General features: G+C 26.5%; 1 long non-coding RNA gene across 1 annotated transcript; it reads left to right on the top strand.

Moving 5' to 3' along the window:
• Positions 1 to 355: 355 nt before the first annotated feature.
• LOC135266910 (uncharacterized) lies at positions 356 to 1,679 on the top strand. Its single transcript, XR_010335116.1, has 2 exons — positions 356 to 970; positions 1,558 to 1,679. It is a non-coding gene; the product is annotated as an uncharacterized LOC135266910 (long non-coding RNA).
• Positions 1,680 to 12,256: the final 10,577 nt, after the last annotated feature.

The raw sequence follows: 12,256 nt of genomic DNA, 5'->3' as shown, positions 1-12,256 counted from the left end.
CGAAAGAACTTCCTGACTTGTGATTTGGAATTGTTATTGACAATGTAATTCACGTCCAAATAAAAATATCTATATTACAAATTATCAGAAGTGGGATAGACCAGCACCAGACACCAGATAAAGAATTGAAGTTCGTATTAGTAGAGATTTCCGTTCTGTTATTATTCTCGTTTAATAATTTTAAAGTGAATTTGAAATATGAAAAATTAATAATGACAGTGTCATTAAATTATATTTGAGTGATGGACTAAAATTGTTATAAGTGAGTCGGAAAGAGTTGGTTCAAAAACAGGTTTAATGTGTATTACATCGGAAAGAGGTGTTTCAAAGCAAAGGATCAAAGTTTATTGAAAACTATGTTCATTATTATTCTACGAAATTATCCATGTTGAATGAATTAGAAATCTTCGGAAAACGAGCTGTTTCGTGTATTATCGGGGGAATTACAGATGTATTAGTGAGAACTAGTGCTAAAGCAGGCCAGTATGAAAGTCCGGAAATGCTCTTATGTTATCTTAGCAGTTTGACGGAAACGCAAATTTTGAATACCGAATTTCAGCGCAAGTCACAGGAGACCGTTATGTGTTACTATTGTAATAAGCCAGGGCATAAATTTAGATACTGTAAAATGCGAAATTAAAATGTTGCACATTCGTTCGTTGTTATTATTGGACGGTATCGGTCATATTTCGAAAAAAAAAAAAAAACTGAAAATTACATTGGTTTAAAATTTAAAATAGAAAATTTTATCAAAATATTTTTGGATGAAGAGTAAAAGACGTCTCGGGACGAGCCGAATTTCAGGATGGCCGAATGTAATAAAAATAATTTGTTAAATACTAAATTTATTAACCAATGATGTGTTTGTGTTTGTGAATCACATTAGTTTGTGCGTAACTATATAAAAATTATAATAAACAAATTATACGAACTTCAATCCTGACAAAAGCAGAACGAAGGCGTAAATTTGGTGAGTGTGGTTCTCACAGAGTATTTGTAGTCAATATTAGTAATGTAGTAAAAAACTAGAACGTGTAATATGCCATGTATCATGAACTCCGATCACGTGTTGTTATAAACCAGGATTAGGGATGGTTACGTCCAACCCCTATTGCACAATCTGGTAGAGTGAGTTATCATTAGGCCAGGGTCAGATTGGTGGATTCCAATCTATTGCACGATCTGGTTGTAATGTTATGAGGTGTGTCCCGGATGGAGTCAGGGTAGTGACTGCCATCCGAAGACCAGGATTAGGGAGACTGTAAAGTTGACCTATTGCACAATCTGGTGGAGGTATCCAATACTAATCAAGGGATGGTGGATTCCACCCTATTGCACGATTGAGTATTGAAGGAGCTGCAAGATCAGGTCGGCGTGGAGGCTAACCAGGTGGGGTTTAGCGGGCTGACCATTGCACGATTTGTACAGTTCAGTGTGAGAGATCTGGTTATACATGGTTCCTAAGAGTTGTTCTTAAGTTAATGTTAATTTACCTTTAATGTTAAGTCTTGTAGTTGTTGACATAAATACTCAACAACCCTTTTTACTTCATTACAGAATGAAGTCTGAGCTGGTTGGTCTATCCGCTGCAACGGCCTGACGAAAGAACTTCCTGACTTGTGATTTGAATTGTTATTGACAATGTAATTCACGTCCAAATAAAAATATCTATATTACAATTATTATTATTATTATTATTATTATTATTGTTATTATTATTATTATTATTATTATTATTATTATTATTATTATTAACTTTTGTATAGTAAATGTTTTTATACCAGTTTTAAAATGAGTTATTAATTTTAGACAATTTCTTGCCTAAAAATACAGATCACAGATGATTTCTTGCATAGAAATGAGAAAACGCTCATATAACACACAAAATAAGCTTCATTTTTGCTTAGAAAACTAAACTTACTTTTATTACTATTATTATTATTATTATTATTATTATTATTATTATTATTATTATTATTATTGTTATTATTATTATTATTATTATAAAATTATATTAAACAGACAGAAAACGTCGTATTCTGACACAAAAAAACGAATTACGTTATAGACTTGACGAGAACGGCGTTTCTCGGACTCTTATAGGACTCTTATAGGGTCAAAAAGTATCAGTTTGGATTAAAACAAATTATTTTTGTTGACTGTCAGTCTGAATTGTTCATCAGTTCAAACAAAAACGGCTTATTTTAGACGATCTTTTGCTTTGAACATGAAAACATACATCGAACAGACTAAAAACGTATTAATCTGGCATAAAAGAGCAATTTATGTATCACTTTAGATAAAGGCAGCTAATCCTATTCGTTTCATTGCTTAAAATAGACAAAATTGTTAATAAATCAAACAAAAACGCTGTATTCTAGCACAAAATACTAATTACATTATAGTTTCGACGAGAATAGCTTATTTGGAATGATTCTATGCTTCCAAACGAGTAAATTTTTATTAAACAGACGCCAAACATCATGTTTTGTCCTATAAAGACATTTTATATTGCAGTTTGTATTAAAACAAAATATTTTCGTTGATTCTTTGTTAGAAGCAGCAAACCTAACATTAAAGAATCTGAAAACTTTGTATTCGGACACAAACCACCGAATTTTGTATCAGTTTAGACAAAAACGGTTGATTTTCGACAATATTTTACTTTGAACAAGAAAATTTATATCAAACTGTCTAAAAACGTCTTATTTTAGCACAAAACAAAAGATTTGCGTTATAGTCTTAACTAGAGCTGTTAATTTCAAACGGTTCTATGCTTTGAAACGAGTAAACTTTCACTGTACAGAGGAAAAACATCTTATTTCGCCTTTTAAAAACGATTCATGCCACAGTTTGGATAAAAACCAATTATTTTCGTTAATTCATTGTTACAAACATGAAACCTTACATCAAAGTAACTGAAAACCCCTTATTCAGGCACAGAAATTCGAATTACGTTTCAGTTTGGACAAAAACTGCTTACTTTAGACGATCCTTTGTTTTGAATACAAAAACTTACATTAAAAAGATTAAAAACGTCTTATTCTGGCTGAAAACTGCAAATTATATATTACTCTAGATAAAAGCAATTTATCCTGATTACTCCTTTACTTAGAATAGAGTAAACTTGTATAAAACTTAATGAAAACTTTAAATTTCGTCTCAAAGAAATAATTTACGTTATAGTTAAAATTGATAGCAGTAACTGTTTTCGAGATATAAGCAAAAAACCAAAGTAAAAACTATTACCGTTTCAGAATAAAAATGTAATTCAGTTTTCAATGTTTGAGACGAAGACGAAAATGCAGCATTTAAAATCGACTCTGAAGACTTCAGTGACTTATATGTCACCCCCTTTTTTTTCTAATAAAGTATTGGACCTAAAAAATTAAGTGTATTTTAAATCACAAGACATTTTCTGTTAAAGCACTTTTTTTTTAAATATTAAATATTTTCAATCTTATATCTCGCTTATGGTTAGTCCTACATAAAAAAAGCAAATAACTATTTTGTAGGAAATTTTATCAGCTTGAATTTTAGTAAAAAGATAAAAATTGATAGGAGTAACTGTTTTCGAGATATAAGCCAGAAACCAAAACACTGTTACCTTAATTAAGCGTTTGCATATAAGCAAATTTAGTACTATTAGTATTATTATTATTAATGTTATTGTTATTAATATGACGATTAAAGACAACTTTGGAACCTTTAGTGACTTTTATGTCTTCTTCTTTTTCCTCTACTAATGTGTTAGACACAATTAAATTAGTTTAATTTCAGTTTTTCAAACATTTTATTTTAAAGCAAATTTTTGTTAAATATTATTTATATCCAACTCTATAACTCGCTTATGGTTGGTCCTACAAGAAAAATGCAAATAACTATTTTGTAGGAAATTTTATCAGCTTTAATTTTGGAAAAAAATAAAAATTGATAGGAGTAACTGTTTTCGAGATATAAGCAAAAAACCAATAAGAAAACTGTGACTGTTACTGAACCAAAATGTAATTCAGTTTTCAATGTTTGAGACGAAGACGAAACTGCAGCATTTAAAAACGACTCTGAAGACTTCAGTGACTTTTATGTCACTTTCTTCTTCTTCTAATAAAGTATTAGACCCAATAAATTAAGTGTATTTTAAATCACAAGACATTTTCTGTTAAAGCACTTGTTTTTAAATATTAATTATTTTCAATCATATATCTCGCTAATGGTTAGTCTTACATGAAAAATGCCAATAACTATTTTGTAGGAAATTTTATCAGCTTTAATTTTAGTAAAAAGATAAAAATTGATAGGAGTAACTGTTTTCGAGATATAAGCAAGAAACCAAAAAACTGTTACCTTAATAAAGCGCTTGCATATAAGCAAATTTAGTACTATTAGTATTATTATTATTAATGTTATTGTTATTAATATGACGATTAAAGACAACTTTGAAACCTTTAGTGACTTTTATGTCTTCTTCTTTTTCTTCTACTAATGTGTTAGACACAATTAAATTAGTTTAATTTCAGTTTTTCAAACATTTTATTTTAGAGCAAATTTTTCTTAAAGATTATTTATATCCAACTCTATAACTCGCTTATGGTTGGTCCTACAAAAAAAATGCTAAAAACTATTTTGTAGGAAATTTTATCTGCTTTAATTTTGAAGAAAAGATAAAAATTTATAGGAGTAACTGTTTTCGAGATATAAGCAAAAAACCAAAGTGAAAACTGTAACCGTTACTGAACAAAAATGTAATTCAGTTTTCAATGTTTGAGACGAAGACGAAAATGCAGCATTTAAAAACGACTCTGAAAACTTCAGTGACTTTTAAGTCACCTTCTTTTTTTTCTAATAAAGTATTGGACTCAATAAATTAAGTGTATTTTAAATCACAAGACATTTTCTGTTAAAGCATTTTTTTTTTAAATATTGGTTATTTTCAAACTTACATCTCGCTTATGGTTAGTCCTACATGAAAAATGCAAATAACTATTTTGTTGGAAATTTTATCAGCTTTAATTTTAGTAAAAAAATAAAAATTGATAGGAGTAACTGTTTTCGAGATATAAGCAAGAAACCAAAAAACTGTTAACTTAATTAAGCGTTTGCATATAAGCAAATTTAGTACTATTAGTATTATTATTATTAATGTTATTGTTATTAATATGACGATTAAAGACGACTCTGAAATTTTTAGTGACTTTTATGTCTTCTTCTTTTTCCTCTACTAAAGTGTTAGACACAATTAATTTAGTTTAATTTCAGTATTTCAAACATTTTATTTTAAAGCAAATTTTTGTTAACTATTATTTAAATCCATCTCTATAACTCGCTTATGCTTGGTCCTACAAGAAAAATGCAAATAACTATTTCGTAGGAAATTTTATCAGCTTTAATTTTTGTAAAAAGATAAGAATTGATAGGAGTAACTGTTTTCGAGATATAAGCAAGAAACCAAAAAACTGTTACCTTAATAAAGCGCTTGCATATAAGCAGATTTAGTACCATTAGTATTATTATTATTAATGTTATTGTTATTAATATGACGACTAAAAACGATTCTGAAGACTTTGGTGACTTTTATGTCTTTTTCTTTTTTCTCTACTAAAGTGTTAGACTCAATTAATTTAGTTTAATTTCGGTTTTTCAAACATTTTATTTAAAGCAAATTTTTGTTAAATATTATTTATATCCAACTCTATAACTCGCTTATGGTTGGTCCTAAAAGAAAAATGCAAATAACTATTTTGTAGGAAGCTTTATCAGCTTTAATTTTAAAAGAAAGATAAAAATTGATAGGAGTAACTGTTTTCGAGATATAAGCAAAAAACCAATAAGAAAACTGTAACAGTTATTGAACAAAAATGTAATTCAGTTTTCAATGTTTGAGACGAAGACGAAAATGCAGCATTTACAAACGACTCTAAAGACTTCAGTGACCTTTCTGTCACCTCTTTTTTCTTCTAATAAAGTATTGGACCCAATAAATTAAGTGTATTTTAAATCACAAGACATTATCTGTTGAAGCACTTTTTTTTAAATTTTAATTATTTTCAAACTTATATCTCGCTTATGGTTAGTCCTACATTAAAAATGCAATTAACTATTTTGTAGGAAATTTTATCAGCTTTAATTTTAGTAAAAAGATAAAAATTGATAGGAGTAACTGTTTTCGAGATATAAGCAAGAAACCAAAAAATTGTTACCTGAATTAAGCGTTTGCATGTAAGCAAATTTAGTACTATTAGTATTATTATTATTAATGTTATTGTTATTAATATGACGACTAAAAACGATTCTGAAGACTTTGGTGACTTTTATGTCTTTTTCTTTTTTCTCTACTAAAGTGTGAGACACAATTAATTTAGTTTAATTTCAGTATTTCAAACTTTTAACTTTTATGCAAGTTTTTGTTAAATATTATTTATATCCAACTTTATAACTCGCTTATGGTTGGTCCTACAAGAAAAATGCAAATAACTATTTTGTAGGAAATTTTATCAGCTTTATTTTGAAAAAAAGGTAAAAACTGATAGGAGTAATTGTTTTCGAGATATAAGCAAAAAACCAAAGTGAAAACTGTTACCGTTTCAGAACAAAAATGTAATTCAGTTTTCAATGTTTGAGACGAAGACGAAAATGCAGCATTTACAATCGACTCCGAAGACTTCAGTGACTTATATGTCACCCCCTTTTTCTTCTAATAAAGTATTGGATCTAATAAATTAAGTGTATTTTAAATCACAAGACATTTTCTGTTAAAGCACTTTTTTTTAAATATTAATTATTTTCAAACTTATATCTCGCTTATGGTTAGTCCTACATTAAAAATGCAATTAACTATTTTGTAGGAAATTTTATCAGCTTGAATTTTAGTAAAAAGATAAAAATTGATTGGAGTAACTGTTTTCGAGATATAAGCAAGAAACCAAAACACTGTTACCTTAATTAAGCGTTTGCACATAAGCAGATTTAGTACTATTAGTATTATTATTATTAATGTTATTGTTATTAATATGACAACTAAAGACAACTCTGAAACCTTTAGTGACTTTTATGTCTTTTCCTTTTTTCTCTAGTAAATTGTTAGACACAGTTAAATTAGTTTAATTTCAGTTTTTCAAACATTTTATTTTAAAGCAAATTTTTGTTAAATATTATTTATATCCAACTCTATAACTCGCTTATGGTTGGTCCTACAAGAAAAATGCAAATAACTATTTTGTAGAATATTTTATCAGCTTTAATTTTGAAAGAAAGACAAAAATTCATAGGAGTAACTGTTTTCGAGATATAAGCAAGAAACCAAAAAACTGTTACCTTAATAAAGCGCTTGCATATAAGCAGATTTAGTACTATTAGTATTATTATTATTAATGTTATTGTTATTAATATGACGACTAAAAACGATTCTGAAGACTTTGGTGACTTTTATGTCTTTTTCTTTTTTCTCTACTAAAGTGTTAGACACAATTAATTTAGTTTAATTTCAGTATTTCAAACATTTTATTTTTAAGCAAGTTTTTGTTAAATATTATTTATATCCAACTTTATAACTCGCTTATGGTTGGTCCTACAAGAAAAATGCAAATAACTATTTTGTAGGAAATGTTATCAGCTTTAATTTTGAAAGAAAGATAAAAATTGATAGGAGTAACTGTTTTCGAGATATAAGCAAAAAACCAAAGTAAAAACTGTTACCGTTTCAGAACAAAAATGTAATTCAGTTTTCAATGTTTGAGACGAAGACGAAAATGCAGCATTTAAAATCGACTCTGAAGACTTCAGTGACTTATATGTCACCCCCTTTTTTTTAATAAAGTATTGGACCTAATAAATTAAGTGTATTTGTTGAGTAACTGTTTTCGAGATATAAGCAAGAAACCAAAAAACTGTTACCTTAATTAAGCGTTTGCATATAAGCAAATTTAGTACTATTAGTATTATTATTAATAATGTTATTGTTATTAATATGACGACTAAAGACGACTCTGAAACAATTAGTGACTTTTATGTCTTCTCCTTTTTCCTCTACTAAAGTGTTAGACACAATTAATTTAGTTTAATTCAAGTTTTTCAAGCATTTTATTTTAAAGCAAATTTTTGTTAAATATTATTTATATCCAACTCTATAACTCGTTTATGCTTGGTCCTAAAAGAAAAATGTAAATAACTATTTTGTTGGAAATTTTATCAGCTTTAATTTTGAAAGAAAGATAAAATTTGATAGGAGTAACTGTTTTCGAGATATAAGCAAAAAACCAATAAGAAAACTGTAACTGTTACTGAACAAAAATGTAATTCAGTTTTCAATATTTGAGACGAAGACAAAAATGCAGCATTTAAAAACGACTCTGAAGACTTCAGTGACTTTCATGTCACCTCCTTTTTCTTCTAATACAGTATTGGACCCAATAAATTAAGTGTATTTTATAAATCACAAGACATTTTCTGTTAAAACACTTTTTTTTAATTATTAATTATTTTCAAACTTATATCTCGCTTATGGTTAGTTCTACATGAAAAATGCAAATAACTATTTTGTAGGAAATTTTATCACCTTAATTTTAGTGAAAAAGTAAAAATTGATAGGAGTAACTGTTTTCGAGATATAAGCAAAAAACAAAAAAACTGTTACCTTAATTAAGCGCTTGCATATAAGCAAATTTAGTACTACAAGTATTGTTATTATAAATTTTATTGATATTAATATGACGACTAAAGACAACTCTGAGACTTTAGTGACTTTTATGTCTCCTCCTTTTTTCTCTACTAAAGTGTTAGACACACTTAATTTAGTTTAATTTCAGTTTTTCAAACATTTTATTTTAATGCAAATTTTTGTTAAATATTAAAAACTATTAAATGGCTTAGATTGTCTAAAAACACAGATCACACATGATCTTTTGCATAGAAATGAGAAAACGATCATGTAACACACAAAATAAGCTCCATTTTTCCTTATTAAAAGTATTATTATTATTATTACTTTTGTTACTATTACTATTATTATTATTATTATTATTATTATTATTATTATTATTATTATTATTGTTATTATTATTATTAGTATTATTATTATTATTATTATTATTATTATTATTATTATTATTATTATTAACCTTTGTATAGTAAATGTTTTTATACCAGTTTTAAAATGAGTTATTAATTTTAGACAATTTCTTGCCTAAAATAACAGATCACAGATGATCTCTTGCATAGAAATGAGAAAACGCTCAGATAACACAAAATAAGCTTCATTTTTCCTTAGAAAAACTAAGCTTTAATTTAGAAAGAAATTCATTATTATAAGTATTATTATTATTATTATTATTATTATTATTATTATTATTATTATTACTTTTATTACTATTATTATTTTTATTATTATTATTAAAAACCGATTATAACTTTTGTATAGTAAATGTTTTTATTGTATTTTAAATCACAAGGCATTTTCTGTTAAAGCACTTTCTTTTTAAATATTAATTATTATCAAACTTATATCTCGCTTATGGTTAGTCCTACATGAAAAATGCAAATAACTATTTTGTAGGAAATTTTATCAGCTTTAATTTTAGTAAAAAGATAAAAATTGATAGGAGTAACTGTTCTCGAGATATAAGCAAAAAACCGATAAGAAAACTGTAACTGTTACTGAACAAAAATGTAATTCAGTTTTCAATGTTTGAGACAAAGACGAAAATGCATCATTTAAAATCGACTCTAAAGACTTCAGTGACCTTTCTGTCACCTCCTTTTTCTTCTAATAAAGTATTGGACCCAATAAATTAAGTGTATTTTAAATCACAAGACATTTTCTGTTAAAGTACATTTTTTTTAAATATTAATTATTTTCACACTTATATCTCGCTTATGGTTAGTCCTACATGAAAAATGCAACTAACTATTTTGTAGGAAATTTTATCAGCTTTAATTTTAATGAAAAGATAAAAATTGATAGGAGTAACTGTTTTCGAGATATAAGCAAGAAACCAAAAAACTGTTACCTTAATTAAGGGCTTGCATATAAGCAAATTTAGTACTAAAAACAACTCTGAAGACTTTGGTGACATTTATGTCACCTCCTTTTTTTTCTAATAAAGTATTGAACCCATTAAATTAAGTGTATTTTAAATCACAAGACATTTTCTGTTAAAGCACTTTTTTTTTAAATATTAATTATTTTCAAACTTATATCTCGCTTATGGTTATTAGTTATTTTCAAACTTATATCTCGCTTATGGTTAGTCCTACATGAAAAATGCAAATTACTATTTTGTAGAATATTTTATCAGCTTTAATTTTGAAAGAAAGACAAAAATTCATAGGAGTAACTGTTTTCGAGATATAAGCAAGAAACCAAAAAACTGTTACCTTAAAAAAGCGCTTGCATATAAGCAGATTTAGTACTATTAGTATTATTATTATTAATGTTATTGTTATTAATATGACGACTAAAAACGATTCTGAAGACTTTGGTGACTTTTATGTCTTTTTCTTTTTTCTCTACTAAAGTGTTAGACACAATTAATTTAGTTTAATTTCAGTATTTCAAACATTTTATTTTTAAGCAAGTTTTTGTTAAATATTATTTATATCCAACTTTATAACTCGCTTATGGTTGGTCCTACAAGAAAAATGCAAATAACTATTTTGTAGGAAATGTTATCAGCTTTAATTTTGAAAGAAAGATAAAAATTAATAGGAGTAACTGTTTTCGAGATATAAGCAAAAAACCAAAGTAAAAACTGTTACCGTTTCGGAACAAAAATGTAATTCAGTTTTCAATGTTTGAGACGAAGACGAAAATGCAGCATTTAAAATCGACTCTGAAGACTTCAGTGACTTATATGTCACCCCCTTTCTTTTTAATAAAGTATTGGACCTAATAAATTAAGTGTATTTGTTGAGTAACTGTTTTCGAGATATAAGCAAGAAACCAAAAAACTGTTACCTTAATTAAGCGTTTGCATATATGCAAATTTAGTACTATTAGTATTATTATTAATAATGTTATTGTTATTAATATGACGACTAAAGACGACTCTGAAACAATTAGTGACTTTTATGTCTTCTCCTTTTTCCTCTACTAAAGTGTTAGACACAATTAATTTAGTTTAATTCAAGTTTTTCAAGCATTTTATTTTAAAGCAAATTTTTGTTAAATATTATTTATATCCAACTCTATAACTCGTTTATGCTTGGTCCTAAAAGAAAAATGTAAATAACTATTTTGTTGGAAATTTTATCAGCTTTAATTTTGAAAGAAAGATAAAATTTGATAGGAGTAACTGTTTTCGAGATATAAGCAAAAAACCAATAAGAAAACTGTAACTGTTACTGAACAAAAATGTAATTCAGTTTTCAATATTTGAGACGAAGACAAAAATGCAGCATTTAAAAACGACTCTGAAGACTTCAGTGACTTTCATGTCACCTCCTTTTTCTTCTAATACAGTATTGGACCCAATAAATTAAGTGTATTTTATAAATCACAAGACATTTTCTGTTAAAACACTTTTTTTTAATTATTAATTATTTTCAAACTTATATCTCGCTTATGGTTAGTTCTACATGAAAAATGCAAATAACTATTTTGTAGGAAATTTTATCACCTTAATTTTAGTGAAAAAGTAAAAATTGATAGGAGTAACTGTTTTCGAGATATAAGCAAAAAACAAAAAAACTGTTACCTTAATTAAGCGCTTGCATATAAGCAAATTTAGTACTACAAGTATTGTTATTATAAATTTTATTGTTATTAATATGACGACTAAAGACAACTCTGAGACTTTAGTGACTTTTATGTCTCCTCCTTTTTTCTCTACTAAAGTGTTAGACACACTTAATTTAGTTTAATTTCAGTTTTTCAAACATTTTATTTTAATGCAAATTTTTGTTAAATATTAAAAACTATTAAATGGCTTAGATTGTCTAAAAACACAGATCACACATGATCTTTTGCATAGAAATGAGAAAACGCTCATGTAACACACAAAATAAGCTCCATTTTTCCTTATTAAAAGTATTATTATTATTATTACTTTTGTTACTATTACTATTATTATTATTATTATTATTATTATTATTATTATTGTTATTATTATTATTAGTATTATTATTATTATTATTATTATTATTATTATTATTATTATTATTATTATTATTATTAACTTTTGTATAGTAAATGTTTTTATACCAGTTTTAAAATGAGTTATTAATTTTAGACAATTTCTTGCCTAAAAAAACAGATCACAGATGA

This window comes from Tribolium castaneum, chromosome 8 (genome assembly GCF_031307605.1).
Source record: "Tribolium castaneum strain GA2 chromosome 8, icTriCast1.1, whole genome shotgun sequence".
NCBI classification, from domain to species: Eukaryota; Metazoa; Arthropoda; class Insecta; order Coleoptera; family Tenebrionidae; genus Tribolium; species Tribolium castaneum.
Note: the sequence above shows the minus strand (reverse complement) of the source record. Positions and strands in the feature narration are given on the sequence as shown.